Source organism: Petromyzon marinus, chromosome 11 (assembly GCF_048934315.1).
Source record: "Petromyzon marinus isolate PM22_M1 ecotype Great Lakes invasive population chromosome 11, UKy_Petmar_22M1.pri1.0, whole genome shotgun sequence".
Taxonomy (NCBI): domain Eukaryota; kingdom Metazoa; phylum Chordata; class Hyperoartia; order Petromyzontiformes; family Petromyzontidae; genus Petromyzon; species Petromyzon marinus.
The window spans coordinates 19,014,705-19,029,188 of NC_133677.1; positions in this window are offsets into that span (position 1 = coordinate 19,014,705).

Sequence of the window (14,484 nt, forward strand, 5' to 3'; positions counted from 1 at the left end):
CAGCAAGATAATGAGGAGGTTGAATGTGATGATGATAATGTGGAGTAGAGTCAGGGGGGTTATGCCCAAAGTTCTCTGTCCTCACCTCCCCACCACCGCCACGTCCCAACTCTGAACATCCACACATCATCATCATCATCGACCAGCAATGACCAACAGCAGCTCACAGCCCATTAAATACACCACCAGTAGGACAATTGTATGGAGGAGGCCAAACAAACATCTAAAACTAACAAAATAACAATTGCCACCGAGAACTGTTTCACATAACTCGTGCACTCAAAGTCCTCAGACAATTGCAGTTATCTAAAGGTTCTAATTGTGCCCGAGTGTGGCTGCGTCTTGCCTCGACAAAGGCATCGCCAATCCGCAAACTCTCGACGGCTCTGGCTGGCTCTCTGAGCACAAACTTTGACATTTGAACCTCACGAAATGTCTCTGCACAAGTTCCAGCGGTGTCTAGGTGGCAGTAAGTGAATGCACGCACGTGTGGAGGAGGAGGAGTGTTTCTATTATGAGGACAGTGCTGCTGCTGTTGTTGTTGTTACTCTACGATGGTAGTAGAGCTTAGCTAGAAAAGTCTTTGTCAGGAGGCCACAAATATCCTCTCCACCAAACAAAACTGTCGGGAACAGAGACTTGAAACTCAGTAACGCTTCGACAAAAGTGCGTCAATGTTCTCATCGCTAGTGCACACGTGTCGTCATTACCTTATCAGTGCCCTACCTTATTACAGACCAATTCAGACATTATCGGTCACCCCTTAACAATCTCCACCGTTCATCCTACAAAGTCCCCATGACAAGGGAGAAACACCACACAGAGACATTGTGTTTTTTAACCCCTATTGAAACGTCCGTACGCCGTAAGGAGCCGCAAACTCAATGTCCCCGCCGCGCAAGAAGACGGCGTAGAAGACCGCGCGGGTCGGCAGGGGTCACGCTGCTGCTGCTGCTGCTGTGGAGCTCCGCTGTGAGTCGACGCAGAAGGGCGGCGGTGGTGGTGGTGGTGAGAGCCCCGACTCCCGGAGTCGCGGTGACAGTCGCGTGGCACGGCAGTCGTGGTGGGGCTCTCTGGCTGCTGCTACTGCTACGGGAGATGAGCGGCAACTCCGCGATGTCTGCTCCCTCCTCCTCCTCCCTTGTGGTGTCAATGGGGGGGGGAGCGCTCCTTGAGATCCTCTCGGCAAGGCCTGGCCACCCCTGATGGCTCTCCTCCTCCTCCTCCTCTCGGCGGTGTCACCACCTCGTCCACCTCCTCTTCAGCCTCACGTTGGGATTTTGCTCCACGTAGCACACCACTGTCACTGAGAGATAACCGTGACAACAACAACAACAATCCTTGTACAGAGACGCAATACGCCCGCCAATATTCCTCTCCCACGATGATATGAGGCCTGTTACTTTCGTCAATTACCCCCTCAAAATATCGGATGGGAATCACTTTGAGATAAAATCACCATCTTAACACGTTAACATAACTGCTCCTCAGCAACAATATTCACCCAAAATAAATATTTTTATTGATGTAATATTTTAAACGATAGTCAACGACTTCGTTTTTTTAATACGAGCAGACAACACAGTAAACATACAGAACGATAATCTGTAGTGGTGTCCACTTTAACATTATTTTAAGCCAGCTTCCCCATTGCTGTGCATTCGTCAGACACTAAATTAATCTCCCTATGCCTGTCCTTAGCCCAAATAACTTATATCGCCTTGTAACTCGTGTCATAGATCACATTTAGCCACACACAGAGATCACAAATGAATACAAATGTATGCAGCTGCCCCCCCCCCACCCACCCCCAATTTTAGTCCAAAATCTAAAATGTGTGCATATTTGTGACTTTGGTTTAAAGAGAAAAAAATATATAAAATTATATAATTATATTTGTGAAAAAGTTATTTGCAGCTCATCAAATTCCTCCAGTATAAATACACATGCCGATTCTGACATTCATTGTAAGTATGTAATGTTGAACTTCTTTCGCACCGTATGTAACCGACTATGCTAATCGGAGGTGCAGAGGAAGGGCAACAAACTAAACACAAACAGCGTGTTGACGGTGTGTTTAATGGCTCCCTCAGCCAGTGGGATTCACACTCTTGGCTTAGGACCACTCATGGAGGATGAATGAGCATTGCCTCCGCCCCTGCGTGTTGCGATGCTCAGAGCGAGGTGACAACTCTCATTCCGTGCGTTCTCCCCCCCCACCCCAGAGCATCAACAACAAGAGACAGCAGCTGGAGTTGGAGATCATGAAGATCCTGCAGAGCAAGGGGGACCCTGACAACAACAACATCGTCACCCTCCTGGACAACTTCACCTTCCGGGGACACAACTGCGTCGTCCTGGAGCTCATCAGGTGAGTGTCATGGCGTCCGGTGAACACCGATCCAAAGACAAAGATTAACCAGTATAGCCTGAGAAGATTGTTGGGGCAAGTGCTGTTAGCAAGTAGCACCTATGAAGACGGGCAAGGCACACGAGGGGGTGGGTGGGCAGCACCACGCCCGGCAGCCTTTGTCTCCCCAGTGGCGATGTTTACACACCGCACCAGGTACTCATTTGAGGCTGAGTCGATCTAGGGGAGGCTCAGGATTGGTTCAGATAATCGTCACCGGTCTTGGCCGTGAGCGGGAATTGTAGAGCAACGCGCTAAACGCTGCACCACCGCTCCCCCAAACACCGATGCGTCCGTGTGTTCACACACATGAATCATTTGGATGTAGAATAAATGTCCATAGGCTTTCAGAATGCCCTAGAATTATTGTATTTGTACGCGGCTCCATGGTCAGACATAACTGTTTATAATGCCTTCCTGCCTCATTGACTATGTTTTGAGTTGAGCGGCAACCCTGTATGGTTACTCCGTGCGGCTTCGCCTCAGCCAAGCACGTGTGCTCCTGTTCAAGGGGCCAATCAGGGAATGGGTCACAAGCAGGAAGAAACTGTAACCGTTCACGTTTTGTGCCGTCACGCAGCGGAGACCTCCTCCAGAAGCTGGACGAGACCTATGGCTTATACATGACGGAATTGAAGCCGTACGTGGGCTCCATGCTGCGGGCCCTGGCAAAGCTGAAGGCGATGCACATCATTCACGCGGATCTGAAGCCGGTTAGTAAACTAAGCAGCCCGCTGCGTCTTTTGTCCGTCAGTATGGAGTTAGTGCCTCAGTTCGTGCAGTTGTAGAAAATGAGAGCACTCTTAAATTTTGATTTAAAGCTTTCGTGACTCCAGTAATTCATATTCTTAGTTCTTTCTTACCGAAAGAACTAAGAATATGAGAACACTCTTGTAAACCTTAGTAACAGGATTTCGAGATATCTTATTCTACACCGCAACAACACTCATGCCACGACTTGCTATTTCATAAACACAGATAGCCAAAACTTGCATACAAATACAACTTTTCACGTGGATCTCTGTTTGCTCTCAACAACCAACGCTCCGCGGAACATTTAATATTTTCTAATTTGCGTTAAACAACAACGACCACTGCCCTAAGCAACAATTCCGAAGGCCAAAGCTAAATGATGGGCGTAGCAGTGGTGGGGTAGTTCGCAAACTGCACTCAGAGGTTAATGACCCGAATTCGATTTCTGGCCACGGCTAAAACCAGGGTTTGGGCGATATCTGAACCGGTCCTGGATCCCATTGCCTTCAACAGCCCCCTGAGCAGCATGGTGAGGTATGGCCATACAACCCCCTTGATTAACACGGCATGGGGTAGGGAGATCTTCAAGCATGATTACATTTACAAAGGGCATTAAGTGTTCAACAAAAATGAGTACATGAAATCTTTGAGTAAACCGCCATGAACCAATTCAACAAGACGCAATCTCACCGACACACCACGAGTTTCACTGACAACCACTGTCTTTTTTGCAGGCAAACATCTTGGTCAAAGACCACATCAGTGGCAATATCAGGCTCACAGGTTTTGGCCTGAGCATCAGCGAGACCTGCCCAAGTGAGTGATCTAGCTGCCCTGTGAATGTGTGTACGTGTGTAGCAGCATGTGTGTGTGCGTGTCACAGTGTTTGTGGGGAGCGGTGGTGTTAACGGTTAGCACGCTGCGCTACAAGCCTGTTTAAGCTATATGGGGGGGTCTTTGTCTTCGTGCTGTGGTGGCGTGGTGGTTAGCACCGCTTAAACAAAGTGTGGTAGTGACACTGATACCCTTCAAACGTTACATTTCGTCAATCATTTGGCCAGGATTTCAACTCTCAACCTCCCAGGTTTGAGGAGGGTAGTTGTCAAACAGTAACCAGTAAACCGGTAACAATTTTCATAATCGATTGCTGGTATTGAAAGTCTGGAGCCAGTAGACAATCCCATTGGAATTTTCGTCGCGGATGGCTGATTTACGTGTGATTTACATGTGATTTACGATTGCAAATGTACAGATCGCATGGCAGCCCTAAGTTCCTTTGTCCTCATTCCTCACTTAACCTTTTCCCGTTCCGAGACGTCTGCACGTTTTCAGGGTGGTGGTAGGTGTCCCCGGTTCATCACTGAATCTTGAAACGCGCAAAGCGGCTCGGCGTTAATTTTATTCAGAGAGGCGTCGCAGCGCCGTTGCTTTTAAAGAAGTTGTTACTCACCGCAGAGAACTCTCGCGACACGACAGCTGCACTCTATGATAGCTGGCACCAGTGTAATGAAAATAATTTAAATTTCTAAGTGCTACCCAGCTGATACACGCATTTATGTGGGCGATCTTTGTCATTGTGCGCATTTTGCGTGCCATACGTGACTGCGTGTGCATACCCTCATCTATTCTGCACTTCACAAGTACAGGTGAATAATGTGCAAGTGCCACCTTGTTTGGTCACCTGTCTGTCCGTGTGCTGCTAGGAGCTTGGTGTCTTGGCTCGATGTGGTACATGGCTCCCGGTCACATGCAGCGCGGACATGTGGTCACTCGGATGTGTGGTGGCCGAGATGCTCCTCGGGAACCCGCTCTTCAAGACAAGCTCGGAAGACCACATCGGCTATCTCATCCAGGTATCTGACGCGTAGGAAAACACCATTGCATATATATCCAGTTGGTTATAAGGTCCTGCTGTTGAGCTACAAGGCTGTCAGTGGGTTAGCCCCACAATACTTACAGGAGCTGATCCACTCATGTACACCAATGAGGTCCTTGAGATCTTCTGATCTCCTACTCAGTTTTCTGAGGTCAAGTCTCAATTCCTGGGGGCGATCGGGCTTTTTGCCAGTGCAGCTCCGAGACTATGGAACACGTTGGCCTCTGATAACAAGACAGAATTTTTAAAGCTATTTAAATCTCGCCATGAAAACTCACCTCGGTAAAATGGCCTATTCCCCATAGTTTTGGTCGTCTCATTTCCTCGTTTTGGTCGTCTCATTTCCCTGCTTTCCATACACCGGGCGCATTGGGATCATCGGATTAAATGCGCCTTACAAATATTAATTATTATAATATATACATACTGATGAATTATATTATTATTATTGTAACAAACCTCGAGCCCGATACGGCACCACCAAACCGGGCGTCATATTTCCCATGGGACCGTTCCAACTGCGCCATATAAAGGAGGAGGGAGGGTTTAATTCGAATTTGAACCAACGATGGAGTCCACGATAAACAACAACAGCAGCAGCAGCAGCAGCAGGGGGTTGGTTATGACTGATGGCGCACGACGATCCACCAGCGTACAGACCCGCTGTGCGATGGCTCATGCGACAAAGCTGGTTACGTGCAGGGCTGTCGTCATCCTCTGGGCCTTTCACTGGTCACAAAATGTCGCTCAGCTGCCGGTACACGGGAGAGGAGTGGACGTGTTCACTGCGTGATCACGCACCATTTGCATGAGTAAAGAAGTAAAGAGAGATTTCGGGTTCGTCAGTAATACCAGAGAATCAGAGCGTCAGGCTGATGTCCTTCGGAATGATTACTATTGTTATGATTATTGTAGTTTGTTGTTAATCCCCGAGGCTTTCAGAGCCTGTGTTGGAGAGCAACGAAGCCGCACGTAGTAACCACGTCATCAATTAAAGACCAAATATGTATGCTTCGCCTGATGATAGAGATAAATATCTGCAAACAGTATGTACAAGAGCAGGCAAAGTTCATTGTACATCGACGTTCCAATGAGACAAAGTGCAGCGTATGTACGCTCTGTTCACTCGAGCGACGGACCTCATCCAACTCATCCCTCTTGTGATCTTGGTTTCAGATGTTGGGGCTCCCACCCAAAGCCATGATTGACGCCTCGACCCACAACATTATCTCTTTTGGTGAGTGGACAGGGGGGGTGGTGAGGTGGTGGTGTTGCAGTTCGTAGCTGTTGCTGCTGCTGCTGTCACTGCCCGGAGAGTCGTGGCCGTGCAGCCGCGTGTCTCGTGCTCTGTGCTTGAATAGAAAGGCATGGAAACTGCTTCGCGTAATTTAAAAATGAACTGTGCTTTATTTGGGTTTAAAAGTCACAACGGTCTTGGCAACGTACTTGTCAGTACGTGTTGAATTAGTGCGACAGCAAGGAGTCTTATAAAAAAAATACTTTAAAGGAACGGTAATGTTTAGGTAGCACAGTAAATTTGGAAAACCCATAGGGATTTGCAATCCAAAAGAGGACGTGTGTATTAATTACATGGAATTCTGGCCATCACATTTTTCATGAAGATGAGTGGCCGTTTTTTTTATTTCAGCATGACTTAGCACAATTTTTAAAAATTGTGTGGCAGATGCGACGGTTTCCTAAATCAGCATAGAGCAGTTCTACCATAGTATAAAACAACCACAGAGGACAACCCTCCACACAAACTGTGGGTCCTTGATTGAGAAATATATTATGCTTAAAAGCACGCTTGTACAACAAATTACCATCCTCTCCAAGTGATGCAAATAATAATATAATTCTAAAATAAACATCAAAGTGTCTCCTTGCTCAAACAAGTATCAGGAGGTTCTCGTCTCCTCCGGTGGCCCAGAGTTGAGAGTGGGACTTTCACTTTCACGCTTAGGAGTCATCTTTTCCACACGACTACTGCAAACGTCTCACAAACGGTTACAAATTTTATCGACCCTGGAGGGATGACAGGCTGTAGTCGACCGCCAACATGGAATCATATTTGCAAACATCGCAATTGGAGGGTTAAGGACCGCCGCCGCATTGTACTGATCGCCACAACTAATTCAGTGTTTCTCTCTTTTTCTCTCTCCGATAAACAGACAAAAAGAATCGCCCCGTCGTCAACGGGAAACGGATCGTCCCGTGCTCCGTGTCTTTGAAGGCGGTTCTGGGAACCCGCAATCAAAAGTTCATCAATTTTCTCCGCGGGTGCCTTCAGTAAGAGACTTGTTACTCTTGTCTACATTTCACCTCGTACAAATGATTAAATATAAATCACTTTGCGTCTTCCATCAACATTACTGGAAACGATCTTAGACCTCACGTGTCGTTTGGGCTAGGACTACAAAGTTTTGTGTCACACCGGGCATCGTTTCTTCATCTCGTCGCTTTTTATAATAAATATCGTTTCTGACAAAAGTGTTGAGGATGGAATTGCTCATTTCACCCCAGACCACGATTCAATGAAGCGATAGGAATAGGTTTTACCCTTTTAACTGGCACAAAAACTGACACCTTTATTCAAGGCATCATGTTTGCAATGTTTGCCTCCTTGGCAGGTGGGATCCCCAACTTCGCCTCACACCCACGGAGGCCCTCAACCACCCATTATTGTGGGGCGGCAGGGCCGTGCCACCACAAGCGAACTTCCCGCCTTGCCCAGCCATGGACACGGAGCCGGTGGCGGCCTGCAGCCTCTCGGCAGTCCTCCGTCTCAGCCAGGGAGATTGCCAAGTCCCTGCTGCAAGCGAGCAGACTTCGAAGTCCACTTGGTCAAATCAGAATACTGCAGGCTCAGTTTCTGTGAGCGAGTGGGATTCGAACTCGGATTGGGGAATGAAGTCGGAGTGGGGAGTGGAGTCGGTGGGTGACTGCGTGGTAACACGCCTGTCTGAAAAATTCCCCAATCAAAGTGGTAGCACCAATGACGTCATCGCGGAGAAGGAGATGGAGTCGGCCACGAGACAAGAGTGAGTCTCCACGCAGAAGTGCACCTTGAGAAAAATATGTATTGGGGAGGTCATTCAGACAAAGTGTCTCCTGATATAAATTAGCATATAGCAAACACCATTGATCATCATAAATTAGTTATTTGAGTAAATCACACATTCCTATAGCAAGGGCAAGTCTATTCATATTACAACCACTGTTGATTCCCACAATGTGGTATTCACGATTGAGAGGAAGTAAAAAATATTGAGGACACATGAGATTTGGGTTCTGTATCAGATGTGACAAGTTCTGTATTGTAAGAACGGGGAATCTGTTTCATGAGGAGTTGTGAAATGAGGATTCTGTAATGGCATTCACCTCTTTAGTTCATCTCACTTGAAGATGTAAATATCCCAGGGCTCCACAGGATGTAATATCTTATCCCTAACCTCATCTCCACCAAACTGCAGCTAAATGCATTCCTAGTAAAAAAAATATATATCTTAATTATAAATATATGAATTGCACTGCATTCCACTTGGAGGTGCTGCGGTTAGAGCACTCCACGATCACTGCACGCTTGCGAGTTCAAAATCCAGGTCAAGAAGGTTAACAGCTTATTTATCAACCCGAGCTATAGTCAAATAATGAATCCCATTTTGTGAGAAGTCAACAGCGGTCATCCAATTATACACCACCATTGGCTCCTGTTATAGGAATGTAGCATTCCGCTACTGGCCATAGTGAGAGATGTGTGGCATCCTCCTACCTCGCATTTGAGTGGCCGAACACATATGAGGTGCAGTACAGCAACCAGTGTAAGCACAGCCGAGAATGCACGATGGGGCAGACGGTGGCATAATGAATAAGCGAATGTGTGTACGTTGAAATAATTTTGCACCCGTACGTAGCCGATCGTGCTAACCATAGCCGACCGTGCTAACTGTAGCCGACCGTGCTAACGATGGCGCGTGCGTCCATTTGCCAGGCGGGGCCCTGCTCTCCAACCAGGCAACAACAACAACGAGGAGGATGATGATGATGCCGTCGACAAGATTGGGCCAAAGGCGTCACGCGGGCCTGCACGGAGATTCTCCCGCCTGAGGCGGAATATTCGGGGGATTCTGCGATTCATTCGGGAGCACTGTTTCTGTTACCGTGACGATACCGCTGAATAAATCCTGTCATGCGGCTGGGCCCTCCCTGCCCTGTGTACATATTTTTCAATGTTACTGTCGTTTTTGTCTCACTTCTTTCTGGTCTAATGACTCCAAGACTCACGGTTTAAACTGAAGATCCCAGTGGTCCTCAAAAATATTTACGGGGACTCCTTCACTTACAAACATTCAATTTAGAAAGTCTCAGAGATACGAAGAAACCTGTCCATATGTGCAGTTGCCTGTTTGTACCGAGATTCATAAGTTCAACCGCCACGCAATAGATGGTGGTGGTGGCATCTACATCTACACAATGTGAAGAACCAGTGGCGTCTACGTCTACAGGAGATTATACAACTCTTAAAGCCATTCCCTGTGTTTAGTGTACACGCCGTACAACATGTTTGGAATCGACAGGAGTAAAGTTGGACTTACGAACAGACTTCTGGAACCTAACTCGTCCGTAAGTAGAAGAGTCCCTGTATATGGTGGTCACTCTGAACAACGCAGACCCAGCCGCCTTTTTACGATGTTTGGTCCATTAGGACGTTACCAGATGCATCTTTCTGTGCTGACGACCACGCGATACACATTAGACGAGTCACAACAGGTCACGTTTAATACTCTAAACTTGTCTGGAGTAATTCTCATACGACAGACTTTTCTGCACATTTGCAAAATTACATGTCTATGGGAAAGGAACCATGTGTATGGCATTACAAAGGGTGCTTGGTCGTGTGTGGATGCAGGCTGTTGGCAGTGCCACTGATTAATCAGAATCTTTTTTTTATCCTGGAGGAATCCAATGAGCTATGAAGCTCTTTTCACATATGTCCAGTAGGGGCGGGTCAGCGAGGTATGTTCAAAAACGATATGAGAGGCAAGACGGAGAAAATGTAAGCATGTTGCTAAAAATACAAAGTACATAGATTCCTGCCGATTTGTCAACAAATGCAAGTTTGGGCAATTCAGCAACACAACAACAGCACCAGACCACGACAAGACAACGCACAGTCCCTCACTTACATTGCAAATTAAAATCGAAAGTTCAATGCACGATATTAGAAACAAAGTTACTAAATGGCAATATTCCCCTCGAATACCGAATGAACGAGGCTAAGACGCTTGCAGTAATGTTCAAATATGCATCGCAAGCCATTCAGAAGTGGAAGGCCTCACGTGACCACAGGGCACCACGGTGGCTGGGAGATGTTAACTACCTCCCCTGGTACGCAGGAGGTCGTGGGTTCCATCCCAACCCTCACGCATGCTGTATATTTGTCTGCTATAAATGTCCACGTGACGATAAGCCACTTCGTTGAGCTATCATTTGCGATGGCCAGGTCGCTTCTGAAAAACTGCTATATATGCTCAGTGGGCCTTACCTGGTAAAATATAAATAGTTTGTCAATTAGTAAATAAATGAAGTATATAAGTTCCAATTTCATTCATGCATACATTTCCAAGCTTGGGAAAGGCAGTAAAACAAGAGCAAAAACAGCCACAGTCCACACCAGGAAAACATACAGTGCGCGGTAAAATTGTACTTTAAAATTGAACTGTGGATACTTTGTTAAGAATACAAAAAATAGTTTAGTTAAAAATAATTTGGTTGGTAAGGACCTGGGTAGTGATCTGCGATTATTGAGTGGGGGTTTGGGAGTCGCTGACTGGGAGGAGTGGGAACGGGTGAAGCCGGATCTGCCACGCGTTGCGCTCACCAACAGCAACAAACGAAGAGACGGAGAGAGGAGCTACCCCGGGTTTACATCGCCACGACTCACGACGCACACAACTCACACGGCACATGCCCAGGGGGAGGAGGGCGATAACCACCCCACAGTGCGATAGCTACGACTCCCCTTTCAATTAGTGAGCCATCCTCACACAACCACTGCACGGAGTGTGCAGCGTTATCAATGAACACGGCACTACCACTGCACGGAGTGTGCAGTGTTATCAATGAACACGGCACTACCACTGCACAGAGTGTGCAGTGTTATCAATGAACACGGCACTACCACTACACGGAGTGTGCAGCGTTATCAATGAACACGGCACTACCACTGCACGGAGTGTGCAGTGTTATCAATGAACACGGCACTACCACTGCACGCGAGCAATCGGCTGCTTAGTGAGTTACACGGCACGGTACGGAGCTATTAACGCGACACGAACCACAGCGTGTTCCCGGGGTACTCAACTACCTTAGTTTCTCAACTACCGGGATTACTCAACTCAATATTTCAAGAGGCGCAATGCACTGTGGTGAATACGAGACAGTGGTCCTTCATAAATAACATCACCAAACAGTCTTTAAAGAGCAGCATGCGGCACCGGGAGACGCAGATTGCCAACCCCTGAGCTATTCTATTCCAGCGCATGAGGGCAACATGTTCAGGAGCCATAAGCCAATGTCCGAGGTCTGCTGGTCACGACGAGAGGGCTTCAGGAGAAACTTCGTGTAGGGTTACTATTCCTACTCCGTTGAAGGAGGACAGATGACTGTGGTTCACAATATCGTGCATAGTTTGGGTTGCATGGTCACAATCACACTGTGGCTTGACTTTAATTTTCTATTGCGTCGTTTCACGTTGTACGATCTGTTCTGGATGACCACAGTCAAACACTGGAGAGTTTAAAATTTTCCATTTGTGCATCAGGTATCCGCATCTGCCATGGTTTGTGCAGATGCGGTTTAGGGGGACCATGATCTTCGTGGAATATCAAGCCCAGGGATCTTCTGCGTTGGGTTTTTCACAAGGTGTGTCAGTTCTTTTGAACTTACACTGATCATGTCGACTCTCTGCAGTGGCAATGTGAAACTATTAAAATAAAAAGCGATACAATTTTTTAGAAGTTGATTCTTACATGTGCAATTCAATACATGAATTGTCAGCTGAATAATAAATATTAATCGATTTAACCGATGTATCGCGCTGTTACTACTAACTAGCACAACTCTTTATTACGATCACAGCATGTACAAAGTAAAATTTTAATAAAAAATATACTTCCTGAAGTAATGATTGTTTATTCAAACTGTGTGCAATATCAAGCAACTTCGGAATGATTTCTGAAGCACTGCTGCAATGTTTGGTGCACTGCGATACTAACGCGGCGATCCGAGTTGGATTCCTAGCCATGGCTAAAGTCAGTGGTGACTGATATCTGAACCAGTCCTGAACCTAATCCCCGCCCCCTTCACCAAGCGTGGTAAAGTTTGGTGCAACAACCCCCATGACCAAAGCAACGTGGCGAGGCCTTCATCAGGCAGTGGACTGCCAGAGGGGTGTTACACACACAATCATCAGTTTGTCTAGACAATCACTTGCCTTGAACATTGAATGCTTAAGTTACATTACCAATGGCATATTGGTGTGGCTCACTGACCCTTTGATGTGAAAGATTAAAGAACCCCAAGTGTCTGTCGCCGACTCAACAATTTTGAGGAGCGACCCGTGGCGGTCAGGCAGATCACGAGGTGAGCAGAGGGGTGAGGAGGAGGGCACTTTGGAAGGGGCTGCCAAACCTCGAGTCGCGAGCACACAGCGCCGTCTCCTCGTACAAGACGGCGCACCGATGGGCACCGCCGCTGCTGCCACCGGGCTTGGCCTTCTGCGTCAGTTTTACCAGGTTGGCCACGGGGCCGTGCCCAAGGTTGCGGCAGGAATGCACGCCGTAGTGCTGCCCCACAGCGCAGTCCACGGCCGGCAGCTGCAGAGCACACAGCCAACAACAGAGACCTGGAACCCTCTCTCTTTCGTTTGGAGGCGGCCGAGTTGCAAGCAGCCCTTTTCCACTGGCGCATCCGATCCGTGCCAGCGCGTAGCACCCCCACGGAACGGGTGGTTTTCCATTGGCTATTTGCTGTGCGATATAAAATCAAACTGTAATACGGCGCCCTTACAAGACCTCTCAAAATGGACCAGGAGCCAAACAGGTCCAGAGGTGGTGCTAATAATAAAGTGTCCATTGCGTACGACGTGAACAGCGTTAATGTGACTGCACAAATTTATGGAAACATGGCCGAGTGGTGGTTCTCGGATCAAGCCCAGCATCCGCCCTGGTTAATGTTGCCAGTTTATTCACCACAAACAAAGATATCTGTTTCACAATGTATGATAATAATCCTGTGACGCTGTATTAAAAAAATTGAATTGGCCACGTGTAACCGCATCATGTTCCAAATTTGCCAAATCAGATAAAATACTTGCAAATTACTTTATCGGTGAAAAACCACGTAGGAAAATCAAACATCGCTCCCGAATGGCAGACATGTCCATTCACAGGCCGGTAGTGCGTGCACCACGTGCCAAATAGGAACAGCTGCCAATGGGGGGGGGGGGTCCCCTCGGGTAGACTGCCGCAGAGCAATGGAATGGTTGAGATGAGACGCTGCTGTAAGGCGCTTTGAGTTGAAGAGTTTATTTCCACGAGCGCCCTAAATCTCCAAATCCTTATCCCCATCTCTGAGCCGCCCCTGTGGCCCCTACTGGGGCCCGTGTCTCACCGCTGCGGTGTCGAGGCTGCCGCACTGGTGGATGAACAGAAGCTTCCCGCTGTGGCTCCAGATCCACCCAGGGCAGAGATCACAACCCCAGTCTCCTCCAACAGCTACCACAGACACAACAAATCCGTCAACATCAGTTGGTTGACACCGAGGCGACCGCAAGGCAAACACCGGCTTAAAGCTAAACGATACGCATGGAGCTGCATCTCACAATGCAGTGCACGAAAACTGATTAAATATTACAGATTTAAGTTTGCAAATTAACACAAAATTTGTTCTCAATTTTAGTTTTCCAAATGCGCTATCGGCGTAATGTCAAGAGACAAATAAATCATCCATTCGTAAATCTCGCATAGCCGTGCAGGCCCTGTGTCATAAAATGCAGTGGGTGGCCTTTGATCTTGTACACAATAGGAGCCAACACTTTCACATGAGCTGTGTTATGAGATTGTGCGGCGCACGAGAGTCAAGCTGAAATTGTTATTCTCAGAGATGGAATTAGGAAAATGAAGTGCAAAACCCAAGTTTAATGAGACTGTAATTTTGTGCAGTCGCTGGTGACTGGGCTTGGATGATCGACTTCATAAGACTTGAGACCTCGGTTTCCATCCAAGCGGTCAAAATCCAGATTCAAGCCCAGCATCTCATTATTGCCAACGCACCGCTTTGATATCTGAGCCACCTGGCCGCTTTGCATATATAGTGTTATCATATATGTTATCTGAATGTCACCGCTGCACACTCAATTTTAACGGTGATTTTCAATATCTAC